Below are 18,363 nucleotides of genomic sequence, written 5' to 3'. Positions count from 1 at the left end.
TTTCTTCTCTTTCAGATCCGGTTTCTTTCTTCGTCATCAGGTCTTCATACAAGTAAAGTTTTCGGTGACTCTACTTTTTCCCGATCCGCTTTGGGTTTCTCGGATTGGTATTCGGTAGACATTATTCTTCATCAGCACGGTGGGTTTCTTTTCTTCGGATCTTCGTTGTGTCCATCTTCTCAGATAGGATCAAATTTGATCAGGTCTTCATACAAGTAAAGTTTCCGGTGACTCTACTTTTTCCCGATCCACTTTGGGTTTCTCGGATTGGTATTCGGTAGACATTATTCTTCATCAGCACGGTGGGTTTCTTTTCTCTGGATCTTCGTCATGTCCAGCTTCTCAGACAGGATCATTCTCCTTCAAGCACGTGGCGCTTAGCGGATGAAGAGGTAGCTAATGACTATCAGATCTAGTCCCCTCATCAACGCTAATATGGAGATGCTTTTTTTACGAGTATATAAATTTTGGAGAAGGTAAATACAAAGGGCTCACTTCCCTTATTCTTGTAAAAAGATACTCATAGTTAATATTTCCTTACAAAAAAACTAAATGTACTTGGTGAAAGCCCAGAAGAATTAGATAGCTTCGAGACTTGGCTACTAGACTCATATATAGACACCTATTACCAGGATTATTTTTATCCAAAATTCTTATATACGTTGGTAAGCCAACAAGATACTCTGGATGCAGTTATTAAGAGACTTGAGAAAATAGAAATCCTAGGAGAAAATCCTACAAAATATTGTGAAAAAAGATAAGGTCTACTATAAACTTAATATCATCAATCTAGATTTAACCATTAAAGCGTAGGACTTGAAATATACGAATTGGGAAATGGAAGAATGAAAAATGCATATTACTCAACTTTTGGCTCTTAAGGCCATACAACTTTCTGACTCTAGGCACCGAAGTCCTGCTTTTATTGTTAACAAAGGCGTAGAACAAAAACGAGGTCAATCTCGAATGGTATTTAATTATAAACGTCTTAATGACAATTGCCATGAACACGGATATAAGATACCAGATAAGGACCAACTACTTAAAAAAATCCAGAAATCAAAATAGTATTCTAAATTTGATATGAAATCTGGGTTTTGACAAGTTAGAATGCATTCTGACTCCGTTCCTTGGATAGTTTTCTCCTAACCCGAAGGACACTTTGAATGTTTAGTTATGCCTTTTGACCTTAAAATCGCACCTCAAGTTTTTCAACACAAAATGGATGATATTTTTAGACCAGTGACTACCTTCACTTGCATGTATATTGATGATATTTTAGTTTTTTCACGCACCGAAGAAGAACATTATGCTCATCTACACATGATTTTTAACTTATTTGAAAAACATGGCTTCATTGTCTCATGAAAAAAGATGTAATTAGCTGTAACACATATAAACTTCCTTGACAGTCTTATTGGTCAGGGAAAAATTACACTCCAACCCCATATTCCCAACAAGATTTTGGCCTTTCCAGCTAAAATAGAAGATATAAAAACACTCAGATCCTTTCTAGGCTTACTTAATTATGATAGACCATACTTGAAGGATATTGGTAAATTAAGTGGTCCGTTATAGGGGTGGAATCGGGTAGGGACCCGCCCCGTAACCATCTTACCCAATTCCCGTCCCGATAAAAAATTGGGAATCAATTTTTCTCCCGATCCCATATCCGACAAGTGTCGGGACCCGAATGTTCGGGATCCCGAATGTTCGGGAACCCGTCGGGTAGGGAGATAATATCCCGAATGTTCAAATATTTTTATTATACAGCAGTATTTTGAGACTATCTAACCATATACACAATAGAACAGTGAAAATACTTGTCTAAACTCTAAAGTGGTCAGCGATTCCCAACTTTTCAATAATGTCAATCAGATGAAGAAGATATGTATACACATCAGCACTTCAGCAGGATATATTGAGAATTATTTATAGCATATCATAACTAAGAACAATGATTGAATATAGCACTTCAGAAGAAGATGCTCTTTTACTGAGTCCATTTTGACAAATTTGAAGTAAATAACAAATTTTTATCAAAATATTATGAAAGGTGATGAAGAAAACAAGCAAGGAAACTAACAATGAAAGACACTTCAGAGGTTAATCATTGGTCGTGGAGCACATATACTAATTTTTTTAAAAAAGAATGAAACAAATAAAACAGATGGCATACATTCCAATCATGCAGATTTGACAATAGAAACTGCAATGTTCCACGTAGTTTCCTATACATATCAGACATTTGGTGGAGAATTTGAGGGCCAATCAACACATCTCCAGTGTAGTCAACACTTGAAACCCAAAGACGAAGAACGTCAGCTCCATAACCCGGTTGATCCTAACATAACAAATTAAGCATCAAACACCAGGCATGATTGAAAGAATTTAGAAGCAAGTATATTTGAACAAACCTTTGTGTTTTTCCCTCCACTAATTACAACATCAGGATCAACAACGTTACCAAGAGATTTGCTCATTTTCATACCCTTTTCATCAAGTACAAACCCATGTGTAACAACACATGAGTAAGGAGCAATTCCTGCAAAAAGCACAGATAAAATGAATAAACTTATTAGGTTGCTATGGGCATGTGGATGTTAAGATAATATTAGGTTGTACAAATCAACAAATCCAGAAGAAAGAAATTCTGAATTAATATTGAATCATGCTTAGTGCAAATTCTAATGGTTTAATTATTTTTGTCATAACCATAATCAAGTAAACAGACAATCATATGCTATTCAAGCTGCAATTAATAAGCATCGATGAAAAGATTCTTAGTTTGAACCTTTTTCCAAAATGATGTATTAAATTCTTTCATGTGTTAAAATAATCAACTGTGTTTCAAACTACATGGATTAGTCTTGGTTGGCAACTGCTGATTTAGCACAAAGAATTTTTTCAACATTAGCACCATGCAGATTGAAGTGTGTCTAAAGCAAACAGAATTCTAAAATGAAACTAGATACCTGTTGCTGCAATACTGGTTAATAAAGAGCTCTGAAACCATCCACGATGCTGGTCAGATCCTTCAAGGTACAGAAAGGAAAGAAAGGAAAAATAAATAAAAATTTACCACTTACTTGTATCATGGCTCTCAGGAGATCATTGGTCCAATGAAGTCCAAGACAAATAGATAAATAAAAAACAAACAAATAGATAAACCTCCAAAATAAGAATAACTACAAGCAAACAACATAAGTTTTATGACAACACTGCAACCGTCAGAAATAAAAAGATACAAATATTCATAAATGCAACTAAGTAGATGTCTTAAAGATCATCATTCACAAAACACTAGTGTTGATGATATTCATATTCTTCAATATCTGCCTTTATCTGGTAAGCAGGAGCATCCACAATTAAGCAATGACGGTACCTACAAACAACAAATATCATATAAGCATAATCTATATTCTATAGTATATACCAAGATAAACAAGTTAAATATTAACTTACTTGTGACCACTTCTTCACAATCCTTATAAAAGTTGAATTCATCTTCTGTCGGCTCCTTGTATAAGTTAATTTCTTCACCTCTAAGCCAATCACTAGTGCACACTAGTGCCTCCACCATTTTGGGATGCAATGATGCCCTAAATGGATCTACAACCCTCCTCCCAAGGCTAAAAGCATTCTCACTAGCAACAGTAGATGAAGGGATTGAAAAAATATCCTTGGCAATCTTAGACAACACTGGAAATGTCGTTGTATTTCCTTTCCACCATTCTAAAATATCGAAGTTTGAGCTCCATTTCACAAAAGGATCCGAGAAGTACTTGTCCACCTCATTGGTTATTTCGCTTGTTTTGAGCTTTTCTTAGTTGAGCCATTTTCAGATGATAGTTTAGTTTAATGGGATCATTCTTATACATTTCCATCAAATCTTTATCTACATCGCCATCATCAATCCCATTAATATGATCCAAAGGTGAATTCCCTTTATATGCATGATACAACTCCATTAGACAATTCTTTAAACCGTCAACAAAGGAATGTATTTTACTAGCATCCAATTTCATATCTCCCAAATGGATCCCAATCATTTGAAGTTTATAACGAGGATCTAGAATGTGACCTAGGAAAACAAGCTTGTTCACCTTCTCAAGATTCCCCCAATACTTATTGAACTTACTCTCCATTCTCTTAGCAACTTCTTGTAATGAAGGATCAGTAGTGTCAAGTATTGTCTCATCAATGATCATCCTCATTGCAACTATTTCCTCCCAAATCAAGGGTGATGTAGTTTTCTTGGTAGCACTAAGTTGTAATGTAGTATCATGAAACCTCTTGAGAAAATTCACAAAGACTTGTGCCTTCTCCCAATCTTTTTCCATAGGAGGCCCCACTCTCTTTTTCTTCTCCAAACCATCTACCTCTTCAAAATATTCAACAAATTGAACATTCTCTGCCATCCTACCAAACACTTTTTTAAACTTGTATGCAACAAAAAGCATTGTATAGATGGAATTCCATCTCGTAGGCACATCCATTGGAACAGTTGACATTTTATCCATCTTCAATAGGATAGCACACTCTCTAAATTGGTCCAACCGTGCCCCAGAAGAGTGAATATATTTCACACAGTTTCTAATGGACTCAACTGACTCATTAAGAAACTTCAACCCACTCTTGACAATTAAATTTATAATATGGCAACAACATCTCAAATGCAAGTATTTACCATCAAATAATAGAGTGTCCATTTCCTTTAGCCTTTTTCCCATGTACTCCACCGCTTTATCATTTGTGCTAGCATTATCAACTGTGATAGTGAAAACTTTATCTATCCCCCAATCGCTCAAGCACGTTTCTAAAACTTTGCCAATGTCATCTCCTTTGTGAGAGGTAATCTTGGTGAAATTTATTATTCGCTTATGCAACTTCCAATCATTGTCCAGGAAATGAGCTGTGATTACCATGTAATTGATATTCTGAATTGAGGTCCAAGTATCAGTCGTGATACTTACCCTTTGATCACCAATGACACTCTTTATCTTAGCCATCTCCAGTGCATATAAATCCCATACAAGAGATGCAATTTTCTTTCTGTTGGGAATCTTGAATCGAGGTTGAGCTTCCTTCATCATCTCTACAAACCCTGCCCCTTCCACTACCCTAAATGGCATCTCATCTTTAACAACAAATGCAAGAACCTTATCTTCAAGCTTTTTTTGGCAAAAGATGTGGGGTGTCAAAGCATTATTCATGGACGACTGTGTTAAGATTGGTTGAGAAGAACCTGACTTCACCGCATTATGAGGATTCTTTTTGTATTTCTTCACATGCCCATCAATGCCATTATTCCCATGTGTTTTGCTATGGGCAGGAACTTCAGTTTTGCAATAATTGCAAATAGCAACAACAGCAGTGACCTCATTTTTGTCATTTCTCCTTATAATTTTCTTGGCGTGTGACCATACATCCGCTACTTTTTTCCTTTTGCCTCCAATATCTACTACTTCCTCATGAATGATTGATGCTTTGGATGGAGATACTATGTGAGGTTGAGTGATGGAAGGAGAGCTACCACTTCCGCTAGATGCATCCATGAATGAACTTATGAACGGCTACAATATAACAATAATATGAATATCGTTCAGAATCATATAGCTGCATAGTTAGAAACATTCAAATATTACTAAAAAGAGAATGCTAGGTGAGCAAGATTTAAGAAAAATAGAAATACAATAACATCAAACATAAGTTATTACAGTAATACTCATGCTAGTAACTTGAACACTAGTCATACAATAACAAAAAAAAATTGACCAGGATATTTCCATAAACTACCATAACCATACAAAATTCAACATGATCTAGGACCAAAATCCACAGGCAATCTGATAACTATAAGCAAAAATTGCCCTAGAATCCATTTATATTTATTGGACATATCACAATGAACAACTAGAAATTACATTCCTATTCACTATATCTTGGATTCATTTTAAAGGAAGAAAGGTTACCAAGAATACATTTTAACCACATCAAACTAAAAACATTAAAATGATCAGACTCCAATATAAAAAGAAACAAGAGAATCCAAAATTTGTCCATTTATAATCTTCATATGGGAAACAAAATGGACAAAAAGACAGATGAAAAGGAACTTAAATGGCGGGTAGTATTTGAACATTTTTCAGACAACAAGGAACTGTGATAACTAGTAAAATTATTCCAAAGATGTCAATGGTCTCAGGAAGACGGGTTCCATCAAAAATTGAATGTCCAATTTGTATCAAAGTAATTTTTTTTCTTATGCGCCGTTGTTGACTCCGTAGCCGCAACAGCTTGGTATAACTCTACTAATGCATGACGTTTCATAATATCTTCTACAATAACATCCACTTCTATGCCTACCTTCACTTTGGCTTAAACATTTCTAGTTCCAGATACATAACCAAAAAGGGGTTCAGATACATAACCTGATAACCATCATGAGTTTTGGCAAATACCTTTATAGATCAATGTAGCTCTTTGCTTCCTTGGCTTACTGGCCAGTAGAGCACAGACAAAGAGAGGGAGGGTCCGGAGGGAAACGTCAGCTGTGAAGACCCGATATGGGAATGGAGGAGGCAGCGTGGCTTGAACTGTTGTTAGGGACGCTGTAGCCGAACACGCAGAGAAATGGAAGAGATAAGAGAGCTCTCGAATGGACAGGCAGAAGCAGCGGATCGAAAAGGAGGTGTGGGCGTGTGGCGGTGTGGGCGTGGGCTAGGGTTCCAGTGGAATAAGTCGGCGAACGGCGAAGGGTGAAGGGCGTAGGGCGAGACCCGTGAGGGTGAAGGGTGAACGATGAAAGGCGAATGGCGAATGGCGAATGGCGAACGGCGAAGGGAGAAGGGCGGACGGCAAACGGAGTAGGGCGAACTGGCGAAGGCCAAACGGCGTGTTGCGTGTGGCGTGAAGTGAACGAGGAGTGAATTAGATTTGATAATTTGATATGCGTAAAGTCGTAAATAACTAATAACCTTAGTTTACTGTTTACTATTTTACTTACTTTACTTTTCTTTCTTTTTTGTGTTTTTTAAAATCATACTTCTGTCATTCTGTGTTTAATTTTCTATATTATTTTTTAAAAAAAGTTGAATTAAAAATTATTATTAATATATTCGGGTCGGGTCGGGAATCCCGTCGGGTAGAACTTTTGTACCCGATTCTTTTCCCGAATTTGGGTCGGGTCGGGAAAATCCCGACCACACGGGTCGGGAAAGATTAGGGTCGGGAAAAATTCGGGATGGGAACGGGTTGGGAGTCAGGAAGGGTCGGGAATTTTGTAAAAAATTCCAGCCCTAGTCCGTTATACAATAAAACCTCTCAAACTGGACAAAAGTATTTTAATCAACAAGACATTGAGTTAGTTAAACAAATCAAAGTCATGGTACAACATTTACCCCAGTTAATTTTACCATTAGACTTTGACTACTTAGTCATTGAAATTGGTGGATGTGAAACACGTTGGGGTGACACTTTATTTAGTAAAAAAAAATCAAAATATGACTCTAAATCTTCAGAAGCTCTTTGTCGTTATACCTCTGGTAAATATAAAGAGAAGGGTTGCTTAACTTCTTTAGATTATAAAGTTTTAGTAGTAATCTACTGTTTAAATGCTTTTATGTTATTTACCTGCAGTAAGCCTGAAATTACAGTAAGAACAAATTGTGAAGCTATAGTCAAATATAGTCAACAGTTAAAAGGTGTAAGAAAAAGTCTTGGCTCCAAACGATGGCTTAAATTCACAGACACAATTCTTAATAGAGGTTTAAAAATACATTGGGAACATATTAAAGGTAGCAATAATTTTCTTGCTGATGCTCTTTCTCGCTTATTAACTTAACTTGTTGTTTGCAGGATAGACAAATAGAAAAGAGTTAGAACTTATGGATACCAACACACTATGAAATTTGGAGTAGAAGAACTCCCACAATACTTCAGACAAGATACTTTTAAATGTCCTTTACGAGGACAACTTGATAATGTTCAGCAATGTCTGATTGACAATATTTGGAACATTCCAACTTCTCCAGACATCTCAAGTCAAAAGATTGCCATCATTAATGCACTCACAAATTATTTTCTTACTATTGTGCAGAAGCCACTTGGTAAAAAGTTCTCTTGTTACGCTATTGTATCCGGTGCATACTCTGGTCTCTATGCTACTTGGGAAGAAGTAAAAAGCCTTCTCCCTGACGACAATCCACCACCTTATAAAGGTTTTTATTCCATTCATGAAGCTTATGACTTACTTCGAACCAAATTAGGTCTTAACTTTACTATAAGTCCAGTACTACAAACGACTAGTCTAGTACAAGAAGACAAGAGTTACTTAAAGGCTGTAACTTCTCCTAGTCCTAACAGACTAGATACAGACGTACTTGTTGTTCCACTTAAACCAATGAACTATCAGTCATTGGAAATCTTACAATCTACAAAACCAAAAGACAATTTGTTATCTCTTAAAACTTTGCCAGCTGACATACAAACTTATATTCGAGACTTAGGAGATTTCTCCTCCTATAAACATTTTATGGAACTTGAAGAAGCTCTAAACTGGTTTCATCAAAATCCAACAAAAGGGATAACAATTACTTGTGTCGAAGAATATACTTATAAAATTAAATGTTCAAAAGCTTTTCCTCAATGCTCTACTCCTGACACTTCAGATTTAGGATGCCGCTACCAACTTCTCTATTCCTTCTGAAAAGCAAACATTCAAGTTGAACAGTTTCAATATAAAAATTATAGAGGACGACTAATTACTCCTCTAAAGTTGATGACTTATGGGCTACTATAGCAATTATGAATTCAAGACATTGATTCAATCCAAACTTTACCCCTTGTATTGGGCAAAAGAATTCTTCATATACTAGAAGAAAAAGAGACTTTAGTCTTGGCAACATTTGAGAGCTCCCCTCCAGAATGACTCTCTATACAAACATACCAGCTAGACATCTAATTAAATTAAATGTTCAAGGCCTTAACATACAATTATTACCGTTCGGGAACTATCCTTCTCATATAGAAAAAGACTGGACTTCACTAAAGGCGTTAGAAGAACAATATAAGCATTGGAGAGCCTCTCTCCAAGGCAGCTCTTGGCTTTAGGATCCCTTTTAGGATTCCCAAGATTATATTTTAACTGGAGAAACATTTACGGAAAAAATCTATTGGCCCAAATCTTTGGGTACAATATTTTTCCTTTCTTATACACTACTGAACATCAAAATCTCTGCCAATTTTATCAAAAGAAAAATACAGCCTGATTCGAAAAACACAGAGCAACACCCTCAACAGCATCAACTTACACTTAATCTCCCTCCATGGGTCAGTAAAAGAGGTTAACCTAATCAACATAATGGAACTCTGACGTTGGCTATAACCTCAGACAGCACTTCCTCTCACTTGACGAAATCACTTACGTCAGCAATAATGAAAGACGTCAACCATGACGCACAACAGCATTAAGAAGGAAGCTTATCCTCCACGTCTTCTCTTCCTGACGCTTCACTTCTCTCTATAAATACAACCCTTCTCAGCCCAACTAAGGCATCGACAGAAGAACACAAGAGCTTGTGCACTCAAGTCTATTGGAGTAATTTGGGTACCCTAGGTTTTAATGTTTGGGCAAAGATTTAAGTTAGATTTATTGTCATATTTGATATGCATTGTGAGTGTACATGATACATGTATAACAAGGAAAGTCCAAGGGTGATCTTAGCAAAGGAGGAAAGTCCAAGGATGAGTCTTGATGGTGTGAGTCCAAGCATATAGTCTTGGCAACGTAAGTCCAAGTGTGACTTGTCAATGGATGAAGTCTCGGAGGTACGACCTCTTGGCAAAGGAAGATCCGACAACAATGACAAGGCCGATGGAAGCTCTAGAAGACAAGAGTGAAGGATGGGGAGGCATCTGAGGGACGTAAGGCTGATGGAGGAGGCTAGAAGGCTAGGTCTAGGTTGGTCGAGCGAGGACGAGTGCTGAGTGAATGTACTCGGGGGTTAAATCCTAGGTTTAGAGTTTTTACTGTAGCATTACTGTAGCAGTACTGCAGCGTTACTGTAGTACTGCTAAAATACCAGTCGACTGGTGCGGTCGACCGGGCAATCGACTGAAAGCGAACAAAATACTTCTGTTCGTTCAGTTAGTATGGAGCAGTCGACTGATGAAAGTTTCAGTCGACTGATATGGAGCCGTTGAGTTATAATAGTCGAATCTCCATAGAGGCCAGTCGACTGATGATTTTGGCAGTCGAATGACAGACGGGGTTTTCTAACTCGTGGCCTATATAACCAAGCATTGGAAGCTTGGTTAAGGTTGACAAAATAAAGGTAGTTAACCCCTATTAGTAGTCTTCCAATGCCTCCAAGCTCTTCTTGTGATCTAAAAGTGTTTAGATCAAGGTTGTGGTAAGGTTTCTCCATCGAGAAGGAGGTTTAAGCTAGCCGGAGGTTTCCAAGGAGTCATCTACTAACGGATTGGGATCGTCCACTTCACAGACAACCATGGAATATGAGCCTTAATCTACGAACCACGTAAATGTCTTGTGTTACAATTTGTTTTAGTTTATTATCTTTCCTTATTGTTTATAGGGTTTAGCTTTCTTCTTGTTAGTTTGTATTTTTGTTTTCCGCTGCGTACTAATAAGTGTAGGAAGTGGCGATTATTCACCCCCACCCCCCCTGTTGGAGTGTATACTGAAAGCCTAAGCTTTGTAAACATTCATTATGAATAAAGAATCACATTTGGTCTAATTATCTACATTTGTTTGTAGTTGTTCATTTAATTTATATTGTAGATAACATAGTATGTGGTGTCACATACAGAAGATGATGTTATCAGTACCTTATAAATTATAAACAGTAGCTCACGACCAGAATGGAAAGGAACAAACCATTAGAAGGTCGTAGTGTAATTAGGTATTAGTTTATCTTGACTATATAATTACACTAGTACACTCAGAGTGTATTGAGTAGGACCATTTGAGGTCGTTTCTTTTATACTGACTTTATAAAGGAACAAAGACCTCGGTTATTATGGAAGTGTGTGCTCTTAATCCTAATATAATAACAAGCACATATATTTGATATTTATTTCTTTAATTTATCAATGGGTGAGATTTAGTTCGATGAATCAATAAGCCCGATAAATTGAGAAATGATATCACTTATAGTGTGTGTTGTTGATTATAGAAGGAAACTGTGTCCTAGAGATACTAGGTTGATAATGTCCCCAAGAGGAGCTCATAAGGATTGTCATGTTAAACCCTGCAGGTGGACTTAGTCCGACATGACGATAAGGTTGAGTGGTACTACTCTTGGACTTAGACATTAATTAAATGAGTTGTCAGTAACTCACTTAATTAGTGGACATTCGATATCTTAAACACAGGGAGACTAACACACTCATAATAAGAAGGAGCCCAAAAATGTAATTTGAGATTGGTGCGGTAGTTCAATGATAGTTCTCTAGTGGAATGAATTATCATTGATAAAATTAAGTTGTGTGTTCGGGGCGAACACGGGATGCTTAATTTTATCGGGAGACCAAAACCAATTCCTCCTCTCGGTCCCTATCATAGCCTCTTATTTATAGAGTTCTATACCCACCTATACCCACCTTCTATACCCACCCAATAGGGGCCGGCCAAGCTAGCTTGGGAACAAACTACGGCCGACATTGATATATGATTGGGTGGCCGGCCCTAGCTTGAACCCAAGCTAGTAGGGCCGGCCAAATTAAATTAAAAAGAAATTTAATTTTAATTTTTTATTATTATGTGGAAGATATAATTTAAAGAGAATTAAAAATAAAATATCTCTCTTGTAAAAGATCTACAAAAGATTAAAGAAAGAGATTAGATCTCTTTCCTTATTTGTAGATTGGAGAGATGTTTTATTTTCTCTTTAAAAATTATTCACATGTTGATAAAATTAAAATTATAGAAATTTCCTTTTATCAACCATGAAGAGATTTTAAAGAGAAATTTTATTTTTTAAAATTTCCGGAAACAAATTAGGAAGTTTTAATTGTTGATTAAAACTTGTCCAATTTGTTCTCCAATGATGTGGCTGGCCATTGAAGTTTGATTTGGAAAATTTATATTATTTTTCTAAATTAAATCATGTCAAGGAAATTGAGGAAATTTTATTGTAATTAAATTTCTTAATTTGCCTAGACCAAGGAATATAAAAGAAGGGGTGAGGGTGCCTTCATGGGATAACCCTTATTATTTCTCTTCCTCTCTTATTCTTTGGTGTGGCCGGCCAACACCCTTTCTCTCTCTTCTTCTTGTGGTGGCCGAACCTCTCCCTCTCCCTTGGAGCTCTTGTGGTGGCCGGATACTACTCGGAGAAGAAGAAGAAGAAGGAGAAAAAGCTAGCATCTCTTGGAGCTTGGTTAGTGTTTTGATTTTCTTCCTTGGTGAAGCTTCCTCTTTGTTGGCCGAACCTAGCTAGGAGGAGAAGAAGGTGATTGGTGGTTTCTCGTCTCGGAAGATCGTTACCCACACAACGTTCAAGGTTAGAAGAGGAATATGGTAGAAGATCAAGAGGTCTTTCTAGAAGGTATAACTAGTAGTTTTTCCTTTTCCGCATCATGCTAGTTATTTATGGAAATAATACCAAATACAAGAGGCTTACGTTCTAGAATTTCGAATATGTTTTTCGAAGTTGTGTTCTTTTGTTTCTTTCTTTTCCTTGTGAGTTGATTGTTTTTTTTGGTTAACCTAAAGTTATTTTAGGAAATTAAATATTAGCTTTCTATTAAAGGTTTTGTCTAGTCGGTGGTGGTTGCTCCCATATCCAAGAAGGCCATGTGCCTCGCCACGTCAGTACTGGGAACCTTTTATGGAAATTAATATTTAATGGAATTAATAACTTAAGGAGACTTGGGTCGAACGTGTTAAGTTCCGCAGGAGATCCAAGTCAAAACCTAAAAGAACAAATAGATTAAGTTTTGGATCAAACGTGTTAAGTTCCGCAGGCGATCCAAAATTTAATTTAAAAGAACACATGGTAGCTAGGAAAAGGTTCAGACCTTTGTACAAAATTTTTGTACAGTGGAACCTATAGGTTTTCCGAGTAGCAACCAACAAGTGGTATCAGAGCTAGGGTTTGCCTCATGTATTTGGTATTTAGTTTAATTATGCACATATCATACATTAGGCAAGTTAATAGTAGGATGTGCTAACTCTATGGATGGAGGATCCAACTATTATGGCTTTTAGTTATTATGTGTGTGATTGGACCCTAGACATGTCAAGGGCATTTATATGTGTGTGCATGATTGTATTAAAATCAGCGAGTATTTAGTTTTATTAGGATTTTATTTTGATCTAGATACATGTACATTCCTTTATGGAATATAGGATCAAAATGTAAAATTCTATTTATGTCATGGATCGAATCTTGCAAAGCGTGGAACCTTCTAAGGACCCGAGGCGCAGTGGAACTAGGAGCAAGATGGATGCGAAATAGACCCGGTGGCGGTGGCCAAATATGGCAGCAGCTTGGATGACAACACACGGAAGACAATTAAAGATAAAAGCCATAATAGTTGAAAATTAGATTTTCTATTTATTGCTTTTATATTGTGTATGTGCATGTTAGTTTACAAGTTTAGTAGGCTAGCATAGTTAAAATTCCTCATTTATAAATAACTAAGTGGGAGAGGGATTTTAAGTAAATCTCATGGTCTCCATTACTGGTTTGTAAGTGATGCAAACAAGCTTGCGTTGGCTCAAGTGCCTTCCTCCATAACGGATGAGCTTGTTTGCGGATCACTAGAACAGACTTCCATTTTTGGATGACTATAGGAAGTTAATCAAGAGCGTGTGATCTTCCCCAACGGAAGGGGCATAATCTTATTAATGGACTTAGTGTCAAGTAATGGTGTACACTTAGACACATCTAATAGTATCCTCCCAAACGCTGTTATTATTTGTGTGACTAAATAATACCAACTATTAATTTTATTTGTCAAAAAGTTAGGTTGACAAGATAATAAAATTAATGGGTTAAAACCCTCCTTTTTACAAATGTTGAAATTGTATACGTCCACACTAACGTGGCATACAAAATTCACGGTGTTATGAGGTGTTGGTTAATTTAAAATAGTATTGTTTGAGGAATCAATATTATTCTAAATTTAGAGTTCTGACCAAAAGTTATTTGTGATTCTTAGGATGACTTTCAACCCACTGTCCATCATACTTCAACAAAATAGACTTACTGGACCAAATTACATAGATTGGAAAAGAAACCTGGATATTGTTCTGACTACTGAAAGCTATAAATTTGTACTGACTGAACCTTGTCCTGATGCACCCACTAGTGAATCTACCCAAGAGGAGATTGAATATCATAAGAGATGGGTAAAGGTAGATGAGATGGCGCGGTGTTACATTTTGGCTTCAATGTCAAATGTATTGCAACATCAGCATAAAGATTTACCAACAGCTTATGATATTATGAACAATCTCAAGGAACTCTTTGGTCATCAGGATAGGGCTTCTAGACAAGAAGCTATGAGAAAGATAATGACAACCACCATGCAAGAGGGTACTCCTGTAAGGGATCATATCCTAAACATGATGGCTTATCTGAACGAGATACAGATCCTTGGAGGAGAAATTGATGGGGAAACCCAGATCGATATGATTCTCCAAACGCTACCTAGAAGTTTTGAGCAGTTCCGCCTGAACTATAATATGAATAAAAGGATTTATTCATTAGGGGAACTACTGACAGAACTTCAAGCAGCAGAAGGGTTATTTCGTCACAATGCTCAAATTCACTATGCTGAAAATGGTTCTACTTCTAAACCGAAAGGAAAGAAGAAGAAGAAACAAGCTGGTTCAGCAAAGAAAGTGAATAAATCTCAGAGTACAGGATTTAAAGCTGGAGTGAAGAAGCCGAAGGGCAAGTGCTTCATCTGCAAGCAGGCAGGACATTGGAAGGCGGACTGTCCTCGTAAGAACCAAAACAAAGGTATATCTCATGCTCTAGTTGTTGAAACATGTTTAGCGGTGTTATCTACCAGCACCTGGTGTGTAGATACGGGAGCCACTGATCATGTCTGCAATTCCTTGCAGGGGTTCCAGGAAACCCGACGACTATCTGAAGGGGAGATTACCGTCTACATGGGCAATGCTACTAAGGTGGCAGCTGTTGCAGTGGGAGACATCTACTTATCTTTTAGTAGAAATAGAAATTTGGTTTTAAGAAATTGTCTTTATGTACCCAGTTTTAGAAAGAATTTAATTTCAGTTTCTAAACTGTTTTTAGATGGATATTCTGTTTCTTTCAGTAACGATGTAGTTATTAAAAGAAATAAAGTGATTATCTGTTCCGGTGCATTAGTTGGCAATTTGTATATTTTAAATCCAAATTCTTCCACAAAGCAAAACATGGAAATTTATAATTCATCTTCTAATTCTAATAAGAGAAAAGAACCTTCAGAAATGAACCAAGCATATCTTTGGCATCTAAGGCTTGGTCATATTAACTTAAGTAGGATTCAGAGGCTTATAGCCGATGGACTTTTAAGTTCATTAGAGTTGGAAAATTTTCCAACTTGTGAATCTTGCTTGGAAGGTAAAATGACCAAGAGGCCTTTTAAGGCCAAGGGGTATAGAGCCAAAGAAGTGTTAGAATTGGTTCACTCTGATTTGTGTGGTCCTATGTCTGTCCAGGCAAGAGGAGGTTTTGAATATTTTGTCTCTTTTATAGATGATTATTCAAGATATGGATATATTTACCTAATGCGCCGCAAGTCCGAGTGCTTTGATAAGTTCAAAGAATACAAGGCTGATGTGGAAAAACGATTAGGTAAATGTATCAAGACACTATGATCTGATCGTGGTGGCGAATACCTCTTAGGAGAGTTTAGGAATTACTTATCAGAGGCCGGGATTCAATCCCAATTGTCTGCACCTGGAACACCCCAACAGAATGGTGTAGCAGAACGAAGGAATAGGACTCTTATGGAGATGGTTAGATCAATGATGAGTTATTCAGAATTACCAAATTCGTTTTGGGGATATGCTCTGGAAACAGCAGTATACGTTCTGAACTTAGTACCTTCTAAATCAGTTTCTTCTACTCCCATAGAATTGTGGAATGGGCGAAAACCCAGTCTAAGACATATTCGGATTTGGGGTAGTCCAGCACATGTGCTGAAACCAGATGCTGATAAGTTAGAATCTCGTACAGAAGTTCGCGTGTTTGTGGGATATCCCAAAGGAACGAAAGGAGGTTTATTTTATAGTCCTAAAGACCAGAATGTCATTGTTAGCACCAATGCCCAGTTTTTAGAAGAAGACTATATAATGGATCACAAGCCCAGTAGTAAAATTGTTTTAGAAGAACTTAGAGAAGACACGTCTACTTCAGTACCAACATGACAAGATGAAGTACCACAAGAGACCGCAACACGTGTCACACATGATACACAACCACATGCCTCGTCGTAGTGGGAGGGTTGTGAGCCACTGAGAGATTCATGTTTTGGGAGAGTCTTGAGACTTGATCCCTAAAGAAACTGATCCCGTCATATGATGAAGCACTCCAAGATATCGACATCTTGGCAAAAGGCGATGAATTCTGAAATAGAGTCTATGTACTCTAATAAGGTCTGGGAGCTTGTAGAACCACCTGATGGTGTAAAAGTTGTTGGATGCAAGTTGATCTACAAAAGGAAAAGAGGGACAGACGGGAAGGTAGAAACCTTCAAAGCTAGGCTTGTTGCAAAAGGGTACACTCAAAAAGAGGGAATCGATTATGAGGAAACCTTTTCACCGGTAGTCATGCTTAAGTCTATCCGGATACTCTTATCCATTGCTGCTCATATGGACTATGAGATTTGGCAAATGGATGTCAAGACAGCTTTCCTTAATGGAAGTCTTGAAGAGAACATCCATATGAAGCAACCAGAAGGGTTCATTGAAAAAGGCAAAGAGCATCTAGTGAGCAAGCTCAATCGGTCCATTTATGGACTGAAGCAAGCTTCAAGGTCTTGGAACATCCGGTTTAATGAAGTAATCCAGTCATATGGATTTATTCAAAGTCCGGATGAGTCTTGTGTATATAAGAAGTGTAACGGAAACGTGGTGGTATTTCTTGTACTATACGTAGATGATATTTTGTTAATTGGCAACAATGTCAAGGTATTATCAGACATAAGGGTATGGTTGTCCAAACAATTTGATATGAAGGACTTAGGAGAATGTGCACACATTCTTGGGATCAAAGTTATAAGGGATCGTAAGAAAAGAATGTTGTGTCTATCCCAAGCTTCATATATAGATACAATCCTTGCTCGTTTTAGCATGCAGGATTCCAAGAAAGGTTTCTTACCTTTTAGACATGGAGTAGCTTTATCTAAAGAGATGTCTCCAAAGACATCAAAAGAGATAGAGGACATGAAAGCAGTTCCTTATGCTTGGTGTAGGAAGCCTAATGTATGCAATGCTATACGAGACCGATATCTGTTTTGCCGTGGGCATGGCAGTAGATATCGAGTAACTCTGGACAAGGACATTGATCTGCGGTAAAGCATATATTAAAGTACCGAGAAGGACTAGAGATTATATGCTAGTTTACCAAGCGGATGATCTGCTCATGGGTTATACTGATTCAGATTTCCAATCAGATAGGGATAACAGTAAGTCTACATCAGGCTATGTGTTTACTTTAGGAGGTGGAGCCATTTCATGGAGGAGTGTTAAGCAGAAATGCGTTTCGGACTCAACCATGGAAGCCGAGTATGTAGCAGCCTCTGAGGCAGCTAAAGAAGCAGTATGGCTCAGGAACTTTCTAATGGACTTAGATGTGATTCCTGGTTTGCCCAAAATCATCACAATTTATTGTGATAATAGTGGTGCAGTTGCAAACTCGAAGGAACCACGAGCTCATAAGGCAAGTAAACATATAGAGCGCAAGTACCACCTGATACGAGATATCGTGAAGCGAGGAGAAGTTGTCATCGCCAAGATTGCATCAGCGGATAACCTGGCAGATCCTTTCACTAAGGCCCTTCCGACGAAAGCTTTCGATCGGCATGTGGAGGGAATGAGAATCAGATGTATGGTAGAAGATATGGCAGCTTAGTCATTAGTATAAGTGGGAGATTGTTGGAGTGTATACTGAAAGCCTAAGCTTTGTAAACATTCATTATGAATAAAGAATCACATTTGGTCTAATTATCTACATTTGTTTGTAGTTGTTCATTTAATTTATATTGTAGATAACATAGTATGTGGTGTCACATACAGAAGATGATGTTATCAGTACCTTATAAATTATAAACAGTAGCTCACGACCAGAATGGAAAGGAACAAACCATTAGAAGGTCGTA

General features: G+C 37.3%; 1 long non-coding RNA gene across 1 annotated transcript; it reads right to left on the bottom strand.

Annotated features, from left to right (window-relative positions):
- Nucleotides 1–2,200: 2,200 nt before the first annotated feature.
- On the bottom strand, nt 2,201–3,049 carry LOC121987232. Its single transcript, XR_006113448.1, has 3 exons — nt 2,976–3,049; nt 2,418–2,545; nt 2,201–2,344 (listed from the first exon to the last, which is right to left on the bottom strand). It is a non-coding gene; the product is annotated as an uncharacterized LOC121987232 (long non-coding RNA).
- Between the last annotated feature and the right edge of the window lie 15,314 nt (nt 3,050–18,363).

Source organism: Zingiber officinale, chromosome 5B (genome assembly GCF_018446385.1).
Source record: "Zingiber officinale cultivar Zhangliang chromosome 5B, Zo_v1.1, whole genome shotgun sequence".
NCBI lineage: Eukaryota > Viridiplantae > Streptophyta > Magnoliopsida > Zingiberales > Zingiberaceae > Zingiber > Zingiber officinale.
The sequence above is the reverse complement of the archived record's forward strand: the minus strand, read 5'-3'. Positions and strand labels throughout refer to the sequence as shown.